This window comes from Canis lupus, chromosome 23 (genome assembly GCF_003254725.2).
Source record: "Canis lupus dingo isolate Sandy chromosome 23, ASM325472v2, whole genome shotgun sequence".
Classification (NCBI taxonomy): domain Eukaryota; kingdom Metazoa; phylum Chordata; class Mammalia; order Carnivora; family Canidae; genus Canis; species Canis lupus.
In genome coordinates this window covers 25,342,425-25,365,219 of record NC_064265.1, presented here as the reverse complement: position 1 = coordinate 25,365,219, position 22,795 = coordinate 25,342,425, and the positions used below count along the sequence as shown (strand labels likewise).

The 22,795-nt window shown below is 33.9% G+C and overlaps 1 protein-coding gene across 17 annotated transcripts in view; it reads right to left on the bottom strand.

Moving 5' to 3' along the window:
* The window catches only part of TBC1D5 (TBC1 domain family member 5), a 544,381-nt gene that overhangs the window by 386,681 nt on the left and 134,905 nt on the right, over positions 1–22,795 (bottom strand). For 16 of the 17 annotated variants that reach the window (XM_049100069.1, XM_049100071.1, XM_049100072.1 and 13 more), the window contains one exon: positions 20,242–20,432. The gene's annotated coding sequence lies outside the window, so the exon portion shown is untranslated. Of the gene's footprint in view, positions 1–20,241; positions 20,433–22,795 lie in introns of those variants that run through there. The other variant, XM_049100082.1, reaches the window with a different exon arrangement.

Below are 22,795 nucleotides of genomic sequence, written 5' to 3'. Positions count from 1 at the left end.
GTAACACGCACTTACATTAAATCTCTCTTATTTGAAATTTTTACCAAAATTTAAGTGAATAAAAATTTAAATCACAAAAAGATCAATTAAGAATTTTTTAAGAATGAATAGGAACTTTTTGTTTTGTTGTGACAATGGGAAATGTATTTACTATATAATTCACTACTTTTGTTCTAGGTTTTTGCTCAAGTTTACCGCCTGTTTTTTTCTACCAATATTTCCTTGTATCTCTTCTTTCAAAAAGTTACCAATATTTTACTCAAGCTTATATTTTTATTCATGAGAACTATGAAATAGTTGATGTTCCTAGAATACTGATGATCTCTATCTGCATCTGAGGATATTCTTTCAATTTCAAAAAATATCACAGATCTGCTCTACACTCACAGACATAAATAAGTAAATGTACTTTCAGTCTTCACTAACTGACAAAATACACTAATACATAAAAGTATGTGTGGTCACGGATGCCTTGTCATTCCCCTAAAGTTTCACAAAGATTTGTAGCCACAAACTGGCAAATATCTACAGAAAAATAAAAACAAGGACACTCCCTCAACAGTCCTTTGAAATGAGTATTTATTTTCATATTTTTCTATATCATGCAAAGATTAGCAAATAAAGGCCAATCAGTAAATATTACCAAGAAATAAAACTCTGTCCTATAGGATTTGATGGATATACAAAACCTGGCTGATTGATATTTAAGTAGCCAGGTTCTTTTCAGATATTAAATCATTCAACTGGAAGATAACAGAAGTTCCTCCATAATGCAGGCTAGAAAAGTCTATTCAATTTTATTTAAAATCTGTATGCTGTAAAAGTACATGCCATGGAATTTACTAGGATGACAACTATACGGATATGAAATTCATGACATATTGATTCAACATATTGAACTGGTTTTTAAAACTAATTTATATAAATGATTATAATAGTCTATATTATGTTTAGCCCTTGAGGCATATGGTAGTAAATTTGAATTTAATTTTAAGTAAATTTACATAAATATAAAAAGTTCAGTAATTTTTATCCACCCTGCATATTGAAACAGAACAAATAAACAAGAGGATTGTACTTCAGAAATGCACTTAAAGCTGAAGTTCAAATAAACCAGAAATCTAAGTTTACTTCCTAAAAACAAACCAAAGAATGACTTTTATAAGAAAATAAAGTCATAAACTACTACTGAATATTATGCAGTAAATATTTACATATTTATAAGTATAATCCATAACCACATATTTAGCAGTAAATATGATTTATATTTACTGTATATTCTCAAAAAAATCATTGACTCAAAGACCCCCACACTGACATACGGTATTCAGGTAGAACTACCAATGAAGACAGGAATACAGTAACTCCACTCCAGAGAATTTATGCACTTTTCACAAAATAAAAATATTTTTATTTTTTTTTAAATTTTTGTTTGTTTGTTTATTTTAGAGAGTGTGTGAGAGAGAAAGCATGAGCAGCGGAAGGAGCAAAGGGAGAGGGACAAGCAGACTCCATGCTGAGCCTGAGACTCAATCTCACAACTCTGAGATCATGACCTGAGCTGAAATCCAGAGTCAGCAGTTTAAACAACTGAGCCACCCAGCTGCCCAAAAAGAAAATACTTTTACAGACAATAAAGTTTTCCTTGGTAGTTACTAAAATGTCAGAGATCCCACCCTTTGTGAAGGATGATTGTACATTCCCATCAGTAAGGGGTCAAGTTCTGATTAACTTAGAGATGGAGATAAAAACACAGGCTCTGAGCATAGAGCAGATATTGCGTGAAATTAAGCAGTCTTGATAATAAGAAATCACACTTTGAAGTCACCCCATCCTTGTTCCAACAACTGGCTCATATATCTAGAAATTCTAACTATATTAAGCAAAAAACAAAGTATAATCCCTAAATTTGTTACAGTTTCAGTATTATCAGAGACATTTTTGAATGCCTATCATTTGCAGTTGCTTTACAGATTATTTTTCTAATTCCCAAAACAATCTACAAAGTATATGTTATGCCCATTTTACAGAGAGGAAACTAGTGCAGAGTTTAATTATCTTGTTTAAGGTGACACAACTAGTACTCAGATCTCTAATAACAAACATTGTTGTGTTTATGACACACTTTATTCTGATAAATTTCGAACATTCAGAAAAGCTGCAAAAATGTTAGAGTGAACATTCTTTTTTTTTTTAAGACTTTATTTATTCATGAGAGACACAGAGAGAGAGAGAGAGAGGCAGAGACACAGGCAGAGGGAGAAGCAGGCTCTATGCAGGGAGCCCGACGTGGGACTCGATCCCGGGTCTCCAGAATCATGCCCTGGGCTGAAGGCTGTGCTAAACCGCTGAGCCACCCAGGGATCCCAAAGTGAACATTCTTTACCCACCAACTAGCTCCTATAATGGACATTTTATTACACTTGTTTTATCATAGACTCCTCCAACTATCCATTAGACTACCATTTTTTTATGCATTTCAAATTTGCAAATGCTATATTATTTTTTCAGCATTATAAATATTTTCAAATACACAGAAAAGTTGAAAGAATTTTACAGTGAATATCTACCTAGAATCTGCAATTACATTTTTGTATGCTTGATTTATATATCATTTCGTCCAACCTTCTAAAAATCAATTTTACTATTTTAATTATCTGAATTCTTTGTTGCAACTCCCAGTTTCCTCCAACAAAAGGAGAGCTACTGAAAAGTTTTTATGTATTTAATACTGTTATCTTACCTTTATTACTTTCAGTTCAAGAAATGTTTGGCAATACATGCTTTGAATGTTTTTTCACTTCTCTAATTTTTCTATCAAGTATAAAGACACAAACTCTTTAGGAGAACTCATTTGCTTCTCTTTTGAGAAAAAAAAATACTGAAATATATTCTTAAGCTATAAGAGAAATTGAAAAACTAACCCATTTAAAAGTTCTTAGCGGGGAAAACTCCAAAACTATGTTCCCTGATAAATGAATAGACTTATTCAATCAAGAAACTTGATATACGAGTGGCTCAGAAACTTTACTTTGGAGGAAAGTTACACTACTAAAATTAAATTATAATATCTTTACACTTTTTGATGGTATTTGTGGTTGTGATTCTACAATGTATACATATAATTGTCATTTTCTATTAAATTTTATTCACAATTCACATGATAGGATATCAAAGTATCAGAATTTCTTGGAGTTTGGTTATTAATCTTAAACTAATATACCACTTTATCATCACAATTCCCTAACTCCCTCACTCAGTACAAGTGCTTTCAAACTCACTGAAATATCTAGTTCTTGGACTTCATTTAACTTCAATCCCTTATTCTCCCTTCTAGTTTCGCTTCCTTCCCAATCAATCCTAGATTGTATGAGCTACAACTATCTCAACTAATGTCTTACCAATATATTTTCCTTTTTTGTTCTGCATCTATCAGCTGTTATCTTTCCTGAAATCGTTCCAACACTTGCTCAATCTCAGTCACCTTTTCTGACTCTACAGTCAATTTGCTGACAGTGGGGGTGCACCACTCAGAGAGAAACTGCTGTGAGGAGTGCAATTCACTGATAATTTCCAGCTGTCATACCTTCAGGATTTCCAGCAGTGTTCAAGCCAAGGCCATACTCACCCTAGTCAGAGAAAAATGCTACAGGAAGTCCATTCCTGCCCAACACAAAGCATCTCTAATAGGCAAAAATTTTCCCTGTCCATCCCAAACTGGATGTTAATTTAACTGCCATTCTCTGTCCTGTAAACTCCAAGTTCCTATGGAAAACAATCATACTTTAAAACTTGGCTGCTCCAACATCTAGAATACTTTTTGCCACCACTGGTAACTAAGCAAAAAGTAATGTGGAAAGGAGAAGCAAGAAAGCAAAAAAAGAAAGAAAAGCAAGGCAGCCTTAGTACTTCCATAAATTTGTGAATTATTTTACAAAATAAATGTAACTTATACTTGCTGGTTCTCACTTTTATTTTTATCTCTGTGATGGTTAATATTATATGTGAACTTGATGGGGGCTAATGGATACTAAGATGGCTGGTATAATTTTATTTCTGGGGTGTCTGGGAGAGTGTCTCCAAGAGATTAGCATTTGAATCAGACTGAGTAAAGAAGATACCCTCACCAAGATGGGTGGGCATCATTCAATAAGGTGAAGGCCTGAATAAAACAAAAAAGTGGAAGAAGGGCAAATGTACTGTCTCAGCTTCTGATATCTAGACTCAGACCAGGATTTGATGATCTCCCTTTGTCACCCCAACTTTCAGGGCTTCGGACTCAGAATGAATTGCACAAGCTTCCCTGATTCTTCAATTTGCAGAGGGCATATTGTGGGACTTAGTTTCTACAACTACATGAGCCAGTATCTGTTTTATATGTGTATCTCCTATCGGATCTGTTTCTCTAGAGAACTCTACTACAACCCAGAGTACAGGGTACCAGACCCCTATAAGCTGTCCCACAGAATATTTCAAGGAGTCATCCTGAAGTATCTCATATGTATTCATGAGCAAGACCAATCAGCTAGCAGTCACCCACCATGGCATATCTATCATCTCACCCCTCTATGCGGTATCTGAAGTCAGCTGGCTCCATTCCCTCCAAACTAAGTTTGGGTGGGCCTCATCTGTTCCCCCCATCCAGGTATTGCCTCTGCTCTGTACTATTGATTATCAGTCGCCACTGACAGAGACAGAGACTACTGCAGCTTCTTCTGCACTCTACCAGAGCCCTGCATCCCCTCTGCTCTAATTACTGCTCTGTCAAGCAATACTGCTGTTATCCATGGTGCTCTACACCTTTCTAGCACTGCTAACACAACGCAGTCTGTAAAATACCAATTACTCTGCAGATTGTGGCAATGGAGGAGAAAGAATGCCTTTCTATTGATCTCTGAGCTTAGAGAGTATACAAGCAATGTTGCTTGTCCCCAAGCATCTTACAGTATTTCTCCTTATCCTCCTGTTCTAATTATTCTTTTTCTTACAGCCCACCCACTTTTCTGTCTCCACAGGTCTCTGATACAAGGCCTAAGAGATCTTGACCAGGAAAACAAAACAGACTCAAGGTTAAATTCAGAAATGCTGCCTCTCTAACAACTAATACTGTATCACACGGTCTGGCTTTTTATTCTTTAACTTCCCTTCAAAAAAATTTTTTTTTCACTTCTTTTCCTACAAAGACCATAAGCAGACCAACCATTCTTTCTGGTCGCCACATCTCAGATATGGCTGAACCCCTATAGTAGACACAATTGAGGGCTGCATTGGGAATATTCTACTCAGAAAGAATCTTAAGCACTGAAACAAACAAATAACAAGCAGAACTATTTAAACATGGAATATCCTTTCTTGCTCCATGTTTCTCATATTTAATATACTCCATTAAAAATTTTACATTAAAATTTCTGAATTATAAGTGCCACTCAAAGCAGCGTTCCCACTCAGAAATAAAAGCCTCCCTTTTGGGAAATAGTTCACAAATTAACATTTTTATCTGAATTTTAGTGAGATTATGCCAAAAGTGTATTACCACCTACCTATAGCACTTCCAGCAGTGGAAGGCATTCTGCCTCTATCAACATTCCAAAGGGCATTTCCAGATAAACATCAAGGTAAGAAAGGGATGGCTAGAGAGAAGGAGGGTAAGTAAAAATCCTCCAGGTTAGGAATTACCAGTAAATTTATCCCTACAATAGGAGGATTCCTTCTTATGCCTTGAGAACATAGGAAAGAACAATAGTTTTTCTTGCAAATTCCACACTCAATTCAGAATCTAATTTAGAGGGTAGTATGTCCCAACAAAGTATGAATATAAATGAGACAAAGAATGGACTAGAGGAAAAAGGGACTAATTCAAATTCTCTGAAAATAAAAGCAAATTTTAAGCAAAATGTGCAATAAATATCAACGTTACTGGTAGTTCAATTCTATTAAAAAAAAGATATACATTTAAAAATTAAATTCCTGGCTTTATAAACACGATGAATAAGCAAATGCTTTAGGTTAATATATTTTTCCCATCAAGCAACTTATATGAGAAAATTTTCCTCAAAGCTCCACTACTAACAAATTCCAAAGTGTTTATTCACTTAAAATAGAACTCTTTATTTTTTCTCATTTATTTTGATACTTTTACTCATCTCATAAATTGCATATTTCTTAGATTTTTAACAACCTATCCTCCTAGAATTTTTATATTTTGGTGAAGAAAAAGGAAACCTATATGTGTTTAAAACTGTATGATTTTAAAATTGTTCTCTACAACAAACACATCTCAACCTTGGGGGAAAAAAAAAAAAAAAAGGCCCAGGTGGATGAGGAGGAAGAGCTTTTAAAGGCAGGGAGGATATGAAAATGGACAGAGATTGAGGCAGTATGCTGTAGATTTCAGGTAATTTTTAAGTACCTGATAATTTTAATCTAAAAAGTCTCAATTTAATTTTAAGAATATATTTTTTAAATAGCACACTTTACCTTAAGAGAATCTTCAGGGTGGCATTTTTGAAACATGCAAGGACAAGAGAAAAAAAAAAGTCTCTCCTTATGTTGCATTTACTCAATTTGTGAACTCTTACTGCAGGTGGTCCTTGAGACAGTATCATAAAAGATGTCTAAAACAAAATGGGTAAGTATGACCATTTATTTAAAATTCAGGCAGTTTTTCAAAACTCTATTTCTATTCAGAGTGTCCAATTATCTACAAGATATATACAGGCTGCAGTACAAGCTATTATGATTGATTGATTTTTTTTAAACAAAAATACTAGAACATATATACACAAAATGAATCGTATCTCCCTGCAAAGTATCCATTTGGGGCAGCTATACATCAATTCCACTGAAGAAAATTCAAAAAGAGGCATTCCTAAAATACTTTGATTAATGGATTATGTATACATCTTCCCAAGGGGACTACTTCAAAGGGAATAACACACATTTGAATAAATAGGCTCTGATATATTTGTTAAAAAATTCGACTCACTAATTTATTGTCACATGTAATATAGAAAACTGTAAAAGACGTAAGGTTCTCTGAACAAATAAAAATTTTTTTAAAGATTTTATTTATTTATTCATGAGAGACACAGAGACAGAGAGAGAGAGGCAGAGACACAGGCAGAGGGAGAAGCAGACTCCACACAGGGAGCCCAATGTGGGACTCGATCCCGGGACTCCAGGATCAGGCCCTGAAAAGGCAGATGCTTAACCACTGAGCCACCCAGGTGTCCCACAAATAAATTTTCATTTGAAATTTACACATTCAAAATAAATCTTTCCTTGCTACCTAACAGTAAGGAAATGGAAAGTGGTGTGTTATGAAGTATTATAAAGCCAGGTAAGGATGAAAGGCCATTATATTCACCTTTTGAGAATTAAGTGACTATTGAGGACAAAGAAAAATACCTTAACATCTACAGCAAACATTCTGTAACAAATAGCAAAATCACCAAGGTCTCTGAAGTCTGCACTTATAAATTTCTCACATTTTACAAAGCTTTACTTCATCTTTTACTTCTAGTTGTGGTAGATGCAGAAGTGGTTCCAACTAATTACCAATAATTCATTAAAAATGCAACTTATCTTGAAATACTACTACTGGAAAAGCAAACTACTATCAATTACAATTTAGCACTTACAGGACAGTAATTTTTACTCTAATCCATGCAGTGTTTTGAAATAGGAATAATTAAAAACTAACTTACAACTTGTAATTAGCAAATCTACGCACCTATAGAAACATCCACACGTTTTAAAATATATATACTTTAATTCATCTTAATCTTAAAAACTCTTCCCAAAGTTTTTATTAAGAAAAAATTTAATACAAGGCATTTAATTTTACCTTCTTCTGTTTGTTATGAAAATGGTACAAAACAAATACTTTGACCATAAACCTTGGGTATTCAATGCTTTCAATCAAACCACTGCAATTAATATGAAATTCTAAATACAGAATATAATGCCACATAAATAGTATAACAGCCAAGTCCTGTCTGAGAAGCCATATGTTTTTTCCCATTGTTCAAAAAAAGGAGATGACTTCCCGTCACTTATGTTTCTGATTAGCAAGGTGATTTATGCCACAATCACTAAAAATGCCAGCAAGTGAATGAGAAAATGCATAGTGACTGCACCAGATGTGCACAATAAACAGGAATCCCATTGTAATCTCTGGTACTTAGTTTATATGAAGGTAATGTAGGAAACACTCTTGGATATGGCAAAGTCACTCTTTTTTTACATTTGACTATAAATGATATGAAATAAATTGTGTGTTTTATACTTTATGGCATGCATACATTGATAAATTAGGTACCGTTTTGTATCCCGACTTATCTACAAGACAAACCTGGCTAAGATCATGGGGATTAATTGCTTCAGAAGTGTGAAATGCAGCTTTTCCATTCTTTTCTGCACACTCAGTGAAGAAACAATGATTAATCACTGTTTAACTATTCTCTGGAGGATCTACAAGATTGCCAAAGCAGGACTTATCCTCATAAATCCAAAATATACAGGTTTAGATTTGTTGCCAACAACTGAAAGAACATGAACTTAAACCCATTTGTTATCAGATTAAAATAATGTCAAGGTTTTAGAACCCCACTGGTACACAGTTCACTTTTAATCGGTAACAACAATAGGAAATTAGATTAACATATAAGATATCAAAAGCACATATATTTTATAAAAGTAACAATGAAAGTATTTTTTAAAAATTATAAAATATCCTGTCTAATAATATCAAACAACATACTTTTGAACTTGAGCTGATAATCTCCCTTAGCTACAGAAATACTTCAACTGCTCTGTGCTATTTATAAAAATTAAAATATATGCTATCAGATGAAAAACACTTTTAAATGGTTATCTCATGTGGAAAATGACTACCTATTCAAGAAATTTTATTCCAGACAGCTACACCTGAATGACAATTATGTGGATAAAATTATTTAGTTCCAATAGAACTAAAATATATTTATAAGTCTTTGTAAGACTGAAAGTGTTAAACTCCAAACTTTAAGCTTATACTATAAATGATCCAAAAATAAGTAACATTTTGAACAGAAGTACATAAGAAGAGAGGTTTCAAATACATTCCAAGTAATTTAGGCTTTCAAAATATCCAGCCAATATTTCACTACACACTGAAAAAATTAAGTAACTCTCAAGTTGAGGTAAAATTAGTTCATGTCATTTATAAAATTTTGAACACATATTTCTAATAGCTAAAACTTTATTCTGTCTCAACGGTAAATGTTAGTTTCATAATGGTCAAATAATTACAAATTAAAGATGTCTTTAAAATCCTCTTTAAATGAGTTAGCTGTTCACACACTACAAAGTATTTGTAAATGGGAATAACCTAAAGTAAAAACTTCACATTTCTATATAAAGTAGAAATATAATCACCCATCAATTATAAAGGATCCATTGTCTATTTGTCTGACTATGTGTTCATATAACTTCCCCCTTCCAATTCATGATCCTTCTTTCAGGCCTACTAGGTACCACAAAAGACTAGTAGAACCGCAAGTAAGAGGAGATGAAACAATTGATCAATTTTACTGTCCATTAAAACTTTGTAAAGTGAGTAAAAGAGAATATGAAACAGATTCTTTATTTTCCACACTTCATTTTTATCTAGAGTTAGCCATTTCCCCATGATTGAAAGGTAGAGTTATATACAGTGCATATATATGAAAATCCTACAAAAATTCACAAGTTTTGGGAGAAAACACTGATTTTCCTTACAGCATCCAATTTAAAAAGAAACATCTTAAAATGGCATATTTATTTAAGAGTTAGCTGACTACCTGCCACAGAATAAACAGTTAATAAATATCTGTTGATCAAATGAATAGACAAATTCAGATTGGTTCTACTTTCAAAGCTGATGACATTTTAGAGTCTATTAACAGAGAATTACCCTTTGACCCTCTCCTTACATTCCCAAACATCTTCTCCACTTAGTTTTTTAATTTAATGAGTAGTATTTAAGAACCATCCTTATGTGTTACTCAAAATATACCAGTAGCATAAAACCACACAGATATAATGGTTCATCTTATTTAACTTAGAAAAACTATTAGGATGAAATTAGAGGTTTGAGGATGGACATCAATATTAGCTTGCAAAGGAACACAAGTGTGTCAGAATGATATAGTTGGGATTTCGGCACTAAGATTTTTGCATAAAGGTTTGTGCTTATCAAGGGAAAGTCATTGCAAATGGTTTATGTCAGTAACCTAAATATGGAAACCAAGTCCCAGATAACAAAATGGCCACCCACTGGTCAAATGAATATGACGTCCAGGGAAGAAACACATTAAATGATGTTAAATGATAAAGTTATATAAGAGGGAATCAGGTAAGAATATGATGAAGAAATGGTCAATGACACATAAACTATTCACCTGTGAAAAGAATTCCCTTTAGACTCTTCTCAGGGTCAGCCCATGAAGTACTCTCACCACAAACTAATAGATGTATTTCACATATTAGACAATGATGTGACATGGGTACATCAAAAGAAAATGAGAGAACTTTTATTCTTGCCTAAAAGGTAATACAATAAGTTAGAACCTGCATTTTAGACAAAATCAAAATAAAGTTTCAAGAAGCACAAGTCATCTTATTTCTATTATATCCACAATAGGTGCTCCCAAAGAGACAGTACTAAGAAAATTGACAATATACCAAATATCCCCTCAGTAAATGTGTCCTAAGTGCACAAGCGGACTTAGGAATAGATAGGTGATATTACTCAAAATGTTTTCCAGCTCAGTGACCAAGAAACCTGTGCCAGGTTTTAGGGAAATATAGGGCCTGTAGCACCTAGGTGCTATGGGGAATCCTAAGCACAAGGTTGATCAGTTTTTTAATTTTATAACTGCTCCTGTCACACCTGTTATCCTTACTAAATAAAGCTCACCACTAACTGAACACAGCAAAGAAAATGCTTAAATCATGTCAAAAGACACCATGTTCAATACCCACAGTCAGAGGGGTAGTTTCATTGCTAGAAAGCTTGGAACTTGAAAAAAAAATGGGTAGGAATAACAATATTATGCGACTGAGAAACACACGAATAGTGATCACAAAAGTCACACTATACCATAAGGAAAACACTAAAACACTAATGCTATTACTGTATCCCATATTCATCGACTACACTCCTAGGCTGCAGTGACTAGGAGAAATATAAGTCAAGTCAAATATAGTCAACAGACCATTAGCATTCATAGATTTTTCCATTCATGGTTGGTTCAAACAACCTAGGACATGAAGCAATTTATCACTTTCTGATAAGTACATTTGAACCATGAGCTGCCTAAGGCTAGTATGAGAAAGGAGTCAAGGGCTTTGCTTCTGATCTTAATGTAGCATTTTATATATTTTTTTAATGTAGCATTTTAATGTTACCTTTTCTGAGAGGCTTTCCCTGACCATCCTATTTAAAATTTCCATCCCTCTCCCTATTCACTGATCTCTCTACCCTCCACACCCTGCTTTATTTGCCTTCACAGCACAATCTAACCTACTCTATACTTAATGTATTTATTTATCTTGCTTCTTTGGACTTCTCTAGCTTAAAACTCAAACTTAATGAAATTAAGAATTTCTATTTTGTTTTCACTGTGATATCACCTAGAATTTTCAGTAAGTGAGACTGGCTTCAAATTTCTCATTAGGAATAAGGACAGTAGAAAAAAATTGAGCAAAATCTTCAAAGTTTTGAGAAACATTATCTTAAATCTAGAAATATATACCCCCCCCAAAAAATAAATATATATATATACCCAGATCAACCAACTGTAAGAAAAAGAACATTTTCTTTAAAAAAAAAAAAATTCTAAGATGAACAACTCAGAAAATATAACTTTCACCATTTAACCTTCTGAAAATTTATTTAAAGGAAACTACGAAAAAAGATAACAACGAGATCCAAGCAATACCAGAACTAATCCAGTAATATAATGAAAGAAATCTGAGAATGACACTTCAGCAAAAGACCAAGGAAGCTCTGGTTCACTGGTTCATATTAAAATAGAAAGTCCAGGATAAGTAAGATATTTCTTCAAAAAGAAAGCAGATAAACATACAAAAAAAATATTTTATGATTAGGAACCTGGAAGTATAAATGTAGTGTGTGACCCATAATAATAGAGACAGTTCTCCTATGAGAATTAAGCAAAAAAAAAAAAAAAAAAAAAAAGGTAAAACTGTGGTAAAAAAATATAGGACATACACACACACAGCATAGCAGAAATCTGAAATAAAATATAGTATGATTTTGAGAAATTGAAGTAATAAATCTTTTGTTCTGGAAAATAATGTCCATGTGTCAGTTAATGCAGGAAGGAAAACAGAAGTGATACTTCAAATTGATGTATAATTTCTAAATAAGAAATACCGGATATAATCATTTCTCTATGATGTTACTTGGTTCAAAGGCATTCATAATGACCATAAGACAAGATATAATGATCAAAAAAAAGGGGAAAATAAGAAATACTGGATATGTTGGCAAGATGTAAAAAAACAAAACAAAACAAAACAAAACAAAAAACAACCACATACATTGCTTGTGGGAATACCAACTGCTGAGGCTGTTGTAAACAATTTACTGGTCCCTCAAAAATTTAAAAGAATTATGATATGACACAGCATTTTTTTTTTAATTTTTATTTATTTATGATAGTCACACAGAGAGAGAGAGAGAGGCAGGCAGAGACATAGGCAGAGGGAGAAGCAGGCTCCATGCACCGGGAGCCCGATGTGGGATTCGATCCCAGGTCTCTAGGATCGCGCCCTGGGCCAAAGGCAGGCGCTAAACCGCTGCGCCACCCAGGGATCCCTGCCTAGTACACATCTAAAGAAACTGAAAACAGGTACTCAAATAAAGATATGTACATAAAAACTCATAGAAGCACTATTCACAATACCAAAAGGTGAAAGCAAACCAAGTATTCGTATATATGATGGAGTATTATTTGGCTATGGAAAGTAACGAAGTACTCATACACTTGATGAACCTTGAAATGATGAACCTTGAAAACATTACACCAAGTGAAAGCAGTCACACTTAAAGGTCACACATATGATTTCATTTATATGAAATATTCATAATAAAGTCATAGAGCCAGATTGAAGGTTGACAGAGGTTGGGGGAGGGCAGAAGGAGGAGAAACAGTTAAAAGGGTATTTTACTTTGGAGTGATGGAAACACGTGGGACTACAGAGAAGTGGAGGTCGTGCACCATTGGAGTGTGCTAATGCTGTTTCCTCAATTTGATGTCATATGAATTTCACCTCAAGGAATGATTTTAAAATAAAGAGATATTCTGCTTTTTGGTGAGCCTTTCCCTATTTCCTTATTATCAAAGTATTTAAAGATTCCCATAGTCGTCTTTAATATTAGAAGTCTCTTAGAAACAAGTATTTATGATTTTGAAAAAATATTTATCTGAGGTTCACTTATTTAAGCTTCATTTCAGTTTTGTTATTTCCTCTCCTAAGTTTAAGTAAATTTTTAAAAAATAGGTTATATTTTTAAAATGTTAGATCAGTAGATCTCTACATTAGAGGAGTAGGAATTTTTTTGTTGTTTCTTTTTTGTATTTTTAAATTTTGTTCAGCTGTATTTAGGTATAATTGACCTCAATATAACGTAATAAAGCTATAAGATATTCAAAGTGTACATCATGATCTGATGTACACATTGTGAAAGGATTGATAAATTTATTAACCAGATCAATCAAAATAACCAAATCCATCACTCTATATATTTTTTTAAGTGAGAACATTAAATTTCTAATTTCTTGGTAAATTTCACTTCTATAATACAGTGATACCAAGTATAGCCATCATCTTACACATTAGATCTTATAAATCTTATAGCTGAAAGTCTGTACCTTTTTAGCAACCTATCCCTATTTTCATCCCACTCCCTAGCCGATGACGACTACTTTGACACTCTGTTTCTGAGTTTGACTTTTTTTCCCCTTATTTTACAAACTCTACAGGTTAAGTGATACTAGGCAGTATTTGTCTATCTCTGTCTGCCTTATTTTACTTATAATGCACTCAAGGTCCACATATGTAGTCACAAAGGGCTGGAATGTCTTCTTTCTCATGTCTGAATAATATGCCATTGTATACATGAATAAATCATATCTTCTTTATCCATTCACCTACTAGCAGACAGTTGTTTCCAAATCTTGACTATTGTGAATAATACATCAATGAACATGTAAGTGCAGATATCACTTCAATACCCTATTTTCACTTCCTTTTGTATATATATCCAGAAGTCAAATTGCTGGATCTTAAGGTAGTGCTATTTGTAATTTTCTATTTCTAAGTTCTATTTGTAATTTCTCTATTTTCATAGTGGCTATACCAATATACATTCCCACCAATAGTGAGCAAGGGTTCCCTTTGCTCCAACACTTGTTATATGTCTTTTTGATGACAGTCATTTTAAGAAGTGTAGGATGAAATTCCATTGTGATTTTGATTTGCATTTCTCTAATGGCTAGTGACTGTTGGGTACCTTTTAATGTAGCTGTTGGCCATTTGTATGTCTTCTTTAGACAAATACCTAATCAGTTATTCTGCCTACTTTTTAATCAAATTGGTTGTGTCTTTTGCTATTGATTTGTAAGGGTTCACTATGTATGTTGAATATTAACTCCTTATATGATATATAATTTGCAAATATTTCCCATTCTTTGGTAGACTGTCTTTTCATTTTTGTTGATGGTTTACCTTTTAGTTACTTGTTGATTTTTACTTTTGTTGCCTTTGCTTTCATTATCAAATTCAAAAAAAATTACCAGGACCAATTTCAAGTAGCATATCCCTGTTTGCTTCTAGATTTATGGTTTCAGATATTACATTCAAGTCTTTTGTCCATTTTTAAAGTTGATTTTTCTGTATGGTATAAGATAGGGGTCCAATTTCTCACAATACAAGAGACTATCCCTGCCCAGTGTCCAATCTTGGCTCCTCTGTCAAAAATTAATTGACCATATATGTGTGGGTTTATTTCTGGGCTCTCTATTCTGTTCCAGTAATCTATGTGTCTGTTTTCATGCCAATACCATACTGTTGAAATTCCTACAGCTTTGTGATATTTTTTAAATTTTATTTATTTATTTATTCATGAGAGACACAGAGAGGCAGACACAAAGAGAGAGGCAGAGACACAGGTTGAGGGAGACACAGGCTCCCCAGGGGAGCCTGATGCAGGACTCAATCCCAGGACCCCAGGATCACAACCTGAGCCAAAGGCAGACGCTCAACCACTGAGTCACCCAGGTACCCTGTGAGTGAGTGTTTATACATATTGCCAGATTTAGATTGTAGGCTTTTTTGGGGAATGATGTTGTTTTCTAACACAGTTACTCAGAGTTCTTTGATCAGTGTCTTTCTACTTCTTATACATAGTCACCAGTTTCCAATCTTTTCCTAATTATTCTCCTCTTTTAACTGATCCTTAAGAGTCCGGTGGGGTTGGCTTAAAAATGTTTTCCTGCCAGCAGACTTTTAGCACTTTCCCTCTAGAATGCTTTTTGTATCCATATATCTCTCTTCCCCTTTGGCACCCCCTCTTACTTTGTTGAATTTGTTAAAGGAGTACCAAAGCTAGAATTATTGAACTTAGAGTTGAAGGTATCTCAGATAGGAGGCATTCACATCTTTTTTAATCACTACTCATTATAAGAAATAAATTTTTAGATTTACAAGCCATTTTCCACAGGGATAAATATACCAATGAAACAGAAACAGAAGTTGAAATAGTTTGTACCCTAATTAAAGGGAATGTGTGCTATGCTCTATTCGATTTTTTGTGTATTTCATTTAATACATGTTCCTTCCCATAACTAAATTTATTTCCCTATCTAATACTGGATTGCCTTTGCAGTTTCAAAAACCATACTTTAGATGGCTTGTATGTTTGTTCATGATTGACTCGGGCAGTAAATGGAATCAGACAATTTGTTTTCTATCTCAATCATGCCACCATTTCTCTTGTCTTCTCCATGCTACTTCTCTCTATATATATTCACTACAAGCTGTCAAATGATGTGGGCAAAGGGCTGAGTAACTTCTGGGAAACACCAGAATACTTACTGGGTTCTTCTATAGTGAGAACACAGGTACAAATAGTTAAATATTAAAATTTGAAGAGGGGATAAATCTTTGATAGAACTGTCCCTTTAAGGGCACCTGGGTGGCTCAGGTGGTTAAGCAACTGCCCTCTGGCTCCAGTCATGATCTCAGGGTCCTGGGATCAAGTCCTGCATTGGGCTCCCTGCTCAATGGGGAGTCTGCTTTTCCCTCTCCTTCCTGCTTGTGCTCTCTCTCAAGATCTCTCTCTCTCTCAAATAAACAAATATAATCTTTTTTAAAAAATCATCCCTTTATAGTAAAGTATATATTTCTTTATTCTCCTCTTGCTTTTTCTATGTAAATTGTATATGCAGGATGATGCCCTCAAGCCATTCCTGGTTTAAAACATTTTTAACTTTTTTTTAAGTCCTACACATCAGCTTACAATAACTCAGATCCTTTCCCAAAGTGGACTCTTCTAGTACCCATTCCCACCATATTTAACATGTTTATCATTTTAAAAATTGCAAGCATTTTTATCTGATTACAAAACTTGTGGTAGAAAGGTTGGTATATACAGAAAAGTCAAAAGGTGATAAATTTTATCTCTAATCAAATGCAGCAAAAGCAATTCTTTTTTTTTAAGATTTTTATTTATTTATGAGAGAGAGAGAGAGAGAGAGAGGCAAAGACACAAGAAGAGGGAGAAGCAAGCTTCATGGAGGAAACCTGATGCAGGACTCAATCTCAGGACTCTGAGATCACGCCCTGAGCAAAAGGTATTCCACTGAGCCACCCAGGTGTCCCAAAAGCAATTCTCAGAGGGAAGTGCATAGTGATAAATGCTTACAATAAGAAAAAGGAAAGAGCTCAGATAAACAACCTAATCGTACACCTAAAGGAACTAGAAAAAGAACAAACTAAGCACAAAATTAGAAGAAAGAAAACCACAAAAAGCAAAAATGAATGAAATAGTGACTAAAATGACAAGGGAAAATACCAATAAAACTAAGCTATTTTTTCTTTTCTTTTTTTTTTTTAATTTAAAGATTTATTCAGGGGTGCCTGGATGGCTCAGTCAGTTAAGCATCCATTCCGGCTTAGAACATGATCTCAGGGTCCTGAGATCGAGCCCCATATAAGGCTCCACACTCAGACTGGAGTCTGTTTCAGATTCTCTTTCCCTCTCCCTCCTGCTCTCTGTCTCAAATAAATAAATAAAAATGTCTTTAAAAAACCAAAATATTTATTCAGAAAGAGACAGTATACAAGTGCATGCGAATAGGGAGAGGGGCAGAGGGAGAAAACCTCCCTCAGAATTCCCGCTGAGCATGGAACCCAATGCAGGGCTCTATGCCACCATTCAAGAGATTACCACCAGAGCCACAAACAGGAGTTGGATGCCCAACTGACTGAGCCACCCAGGTGCCCCAAGAACTGTTTGTTTTTTTTTCCAAAAAAATAAAAACAAAATAGACAAAACTTTAGTTAGATATACAAAAACAAGAGGACTCAAAAAAATTAAATTTGAAATGAAAGAGGAGCCATTACAACAGAAATACAAAGATCATAAGAGACTCCTATGAACAATTATACATCAACAAATTTGACAATAGAAGAGATTCCTGGAAATATACAACTTACCAAGAGTGAATCATATGAAATAGAATATTTGAACAGACCAATCACTGGTAAGGAGATTGAATGAGAAATCAAAAACCTCCCAAGAAACAAAAGTCTGGGATCAGATGGCTTAACTGGTGAATTCAACTAAACATTTAAAGTAAAATTAATGCCAGTCCTTTTCAAACTCTTCCAAAAAATAGAAGACAAGAGCATACAGTTGACCCTTAAACAACACAGGTTTGAACTGGTGTGGATCCACTTATATGTGGATTTTTTTATAAATATACATGTACTATACATGTATTTTATCTTCCTTACAATTCTCTTAATGGCATTTCTTAATAATATTTTCTTAATAAAATTTTCTTTTCAGGATGCCTGGGTGGCTCAGTGGTTGAGCGTCTGCCTTTGGCTCAGAGCGTGATCCTGGAGTTCCAGGATTGAGCCCCACATCAGGTTTCCTGCAGGGAACCTGCTTCTCCGTCTGCCTGTGTCTCTGCCTCTCTCTCTCTCTGTGTGTGTCTCTCATGAATAAATAAAATCTTAAAAAAAAAAATCTTTTCTCTTAGTTCATTGTAAGAATATAGTATCTAAAAATATATATATATAGTATCTAATACATAAAATATACAAAACATGTCTTAGTTGACTATGTTATTGGTAAGGCTTGTAGTCAATAGTAGGCTATTTGTAGTTAAGTGTTTGGGGAGCATGGATTTTTCAACTGCATGAGGTGCCAGTGCTTGTAATCTCCACACTGTGTAAGAGTTAACTGTATTTCCAAAGCCATTTTATGAGGCCAGCATTATGCTGACACCAAAACTGAATAAGGATGCTATAAGAGAGGATAATTATAGGCCAATATCCCTGATAAAGATTAATGTAAGACTGTCCACAAACTGAACAGAAATGAATTCAACAGTATCTTAAAAGAATCATACACCATGATCAATTGAGATTTGTTCAAGGGAAGCAAGGATGGTTCAACATACATAAGTCATTCAACATTACACATCACTTAATAAAATGAAGGATAAAAATCATATGATAATCTCAATAGATGCAGAAAAAGCATTTGACAAAATTCAACATTCCGTTTTGCTAACAACTGCCAACAGAATGGGTACAGAAGGAATATACCTCAACATGATAAAGGCAGTATATGACACATTCACAGCTTACATCATGCTAAATAGTAGAAAGCTGAAAACTTTTCTTCTAAGATCAGAAATAAAACAAGACTGCCAAAACTTGCCTTTTTTTTCTTCCCCCTTGTAAGGACCTAACTATTCTTACTTGGACAGTTCATCAGAGTTATTTTTGCAGTGAGCAATTATGATGAATGAGGTAATGTTCCCTATATACAAAGAGCCAATCTCATCTTTTTTATTTGACCTAGTACTAGAAAACCTGGTGAGAGCAGGCAGGGGAGCAAAAGAAATAAAATGCATTCACATCAGAAAGGAAGAAATAAAACTGTATTTGCAGAAGTATTATCTATACAAAACCTTAAAGACTTCAGAAAAGAAACTGAGAATGAATTCAATAAAATTACAAGATACATAATCAATATACAAAAATCTGCTGTATTTCTATAAACTAACAATGTACTGTCAGAAAGCAAAATTAAGAGAACAGCTCCACTAAGAGTTGCATCAAAAAGAATAAAATGCCTAAGAATAAATTTAACCAGGAGGTGGAATATTAGTATAATGAATATTGTGACATTGATGAAAGAAACTGAATAAGGCATAAATAAATGGATACTCTGCTCATGCCTTAGAAGAATTAATGTTAAAATATCCATACCACTCAGAGCTATTTACAGATTCAATTAAATTTCTATCAAAAGTTCAATGGCATTTTTCATAGAAATAGAATATACAATCCTAAAATTTGTATGGAATCACAAAAGACCCCAAATAGCCAAAGCAACCTTGAGAAAGAAGAAAGCTAGAGGCATTACACTTCTAAATGTAAAAACGTATCACAAAGTGAGCCTCCTGGGTGTCCTGAGTGTCAAAAAACACTCACTCACATACACACATTTTTTGTACATGAATCTATTCTGTAGAGAACACATTACTATAATAAACATACTGTTACAGATCAATGTTTTTGTCCCTTCAAAACTCATATGTTAAAATCTTAATTCCCAAGGTAATGGTATTCCAGTGAGGCCTTTATGAGGTGATTAAGTTGTGAGGGTGGAGCCCTCATGAATGGGGTAAGTGCCCTTATAAGAAAAGACTCCAGGGAACTTTCTCATTCCTCCTACTATGTAAAGACCCGTTAAGAAGATAGTAGTCTATGAACAGTCACTAGCACCTTTATCTTGGACTTCCCAGTCTCCAGAACTGTGAGAAATAAATCTGTTGTTTATAAGTCACCAAGTCTATGGTATTATTGTTGGAGCAGCCCAAACAGACTAAGACAGGTATTGATGGTATCCAATTTACAAATGTACATTTTGAATAAATACATGCTTACCTTTCAGGAGACCTTTAATGATCCACAATTCTAACTGCCACTTGAAAACGCATGCTCTTGTTACAGGTCAAAGACTTCAAAGTTGGTACAACAAAGTTCTCCAAATACAAGTTGTGGTTGGCAAATAGGATGCAAAGAAGAAGGAAGAAACAGAGATCGCCTGAGTTTGCTTCTGGCAAAGCACCAAATACCTAGAAAAATACATAAAATAGCTTGAAACCTTTCTATCCCATAAAGAACCCTAACCAAAACAAACCAGCAAAAGGCAAGCTGAAAAAAATCTATGACATATAATTTTGGGCTTTTAGAAGACAACTCCTAATCTACTCCCTAATCACTTTTTCCATTATCTATTTTAACTTCTGGAAGAAAGGAAGTCATTTTATTATACTTAGAATAAATAGTATTATAATATAAAAATTTTTAAATCAAAACACCTCAATATAAAACAAATCACGTTAAAGTTCATTTCATTGAAATTACATAAAAATATTCAAATAATGAACACATTATTCTAATACATAGTAAAATACCAAGTATTAAAATTACATAAAATTAAAAAATGGAAATTAGATATTTGAAAACATGGAAAAAAATTCCATTGAAACGGATTCCACAGTATCAATAAAATGTAAAATTAGAATACAATGTATCAGTGTAACAAGTAAACATTATTTGTGAATTTATAATTAATTTCTATAGCTTTTCTGCACAGGGAAAAAGAAAAACACCTTTAGTATTCTTCCAAAAACCATATCTGACATAACCTGTATGAAATCTGTAAGAATGACAACTGAATTTCTTAAACAGCTATCTAATTTAAGTAAAGAACCTCTTTTTTTTTTTTTTTTTTAAGAATTCATTTATTTATTCATGAGATATACGGAGAGAGAGGCAGAGACATAGGCGGAGGGAGAAGCAGGCTCCCCATGGGGAGCCCAATGTAAGACTCAATCCCAGGACCCTGGGATCATGACTTGAACCAAAGGCAGACACTCAACTACTGAGCTACCCAGGTGCCCCAGTAAAGAACCTCTTAATAATAATAAGTTACCATATATTACCATCACTTTCCCCTAGATTTCATTCTATAATAATTTACCCCCCATAACCTGTTTGAACTTATTGGTGGCTCAGTATAAGTACAAAAGGACAAAAGTAATTAGGTAATATAATGTGAAATATAAATCAGTAACACAGAACTGAGAAATATTATAACATATAACAAACATATTGAGATTCAAAAGAAATTACTTAACACACCATTTAGCATCATGTGCTATTAAAACCAAATATCAAGGTATGATTTCTAAAGAACAGGAATGAATGTGGCATTGATCTCTAGGCAGATTTCCAGAAACTTATATGCTCTTATATTGAATACAATTCATGTTTTCTTTGTTTGATAAAGAAAATGATTTAGTATATTCTGATGTATCATTTCCTTATTTTGACTTATAGTCTTACCTAAAAAGTTACCAACAACTCGTTTCTAAATTACATAATATACATGTGAAAAATACCTAAATATAGTCAACACTTCCTTGAACAATATTATAGTCACATGCTTTTTCTGTATGGTTAAGCTTAAAATTACTATACCACTAAAATAAAGTAAGTCTCTACTTTCATCTTTCCCTTGTAAAAACACAGACCATTTTTATTTTATGATGGCTCTTTAGAATGAAAGACATTCAAATATCTTTCAACTATTCCAATATATGTGTATTTGACAAATACATGTTTATATAACAGTTAATATATTGTCATACAATTGTGTCATACCAGAGAATGATGGCGATTTCTTTTTTTTTTTTTTTTTAATTTTTATTTATTTATGATAGTCACACAGAGAGAGAGAGAGGCAGAGACACAGGAAGAGGGAGAAGCAGGCTCCATGCACCGGGAGCCCGACATGGGATTCGATCCCGGGTCTCCAGGATCGCGCCCTGGGCCAAAGGCAGGCGCCAAACCGCTGCGCCACCCAGGGATCCCTGATGGCTATTTCTTCATGAAAAACTAACAATATAATCAATATACTGAGAAGTTATAATTTGTTTTGTTTTTAAATGCATACTTTAGGGATCCCTGGGTGGCACAGCGGTTTGGCACCTGCCTTTGGCCCAGGGCGCGATCCTGGAGACCCGGGATCAAATCCCACATCGGGCTCCCTGCATGGAGCCTGCTTCTCCCTCTGCCTGTGTCTCTGCCTCTCTCTCTCTCTGTGACTATCATAAGTAAATAAATAAAAAAATTTAAAAAAAATAAAAATAAATGCATACTTTACACTCAGGTCAATTTTACATTTCTAACATTGTTTGGATAATTTACTTTCTTGCTCCAAAAGGATATATCCAATAAAATATCTCATTAGCATACTACCAGAAAAACCAAAAGGCTACAAAGCAGAATTGGATAACACAGAGGGTTTATCTATACAGTAAGACTTTATGAAACTAGATTTCTTCAGTAATCTATAGGCAGAAAAAATGTTTACCATAGTCTCACTGAAAGGATATACCAGTTCTTTTTCTAGTTATTCTCTATGGAATTG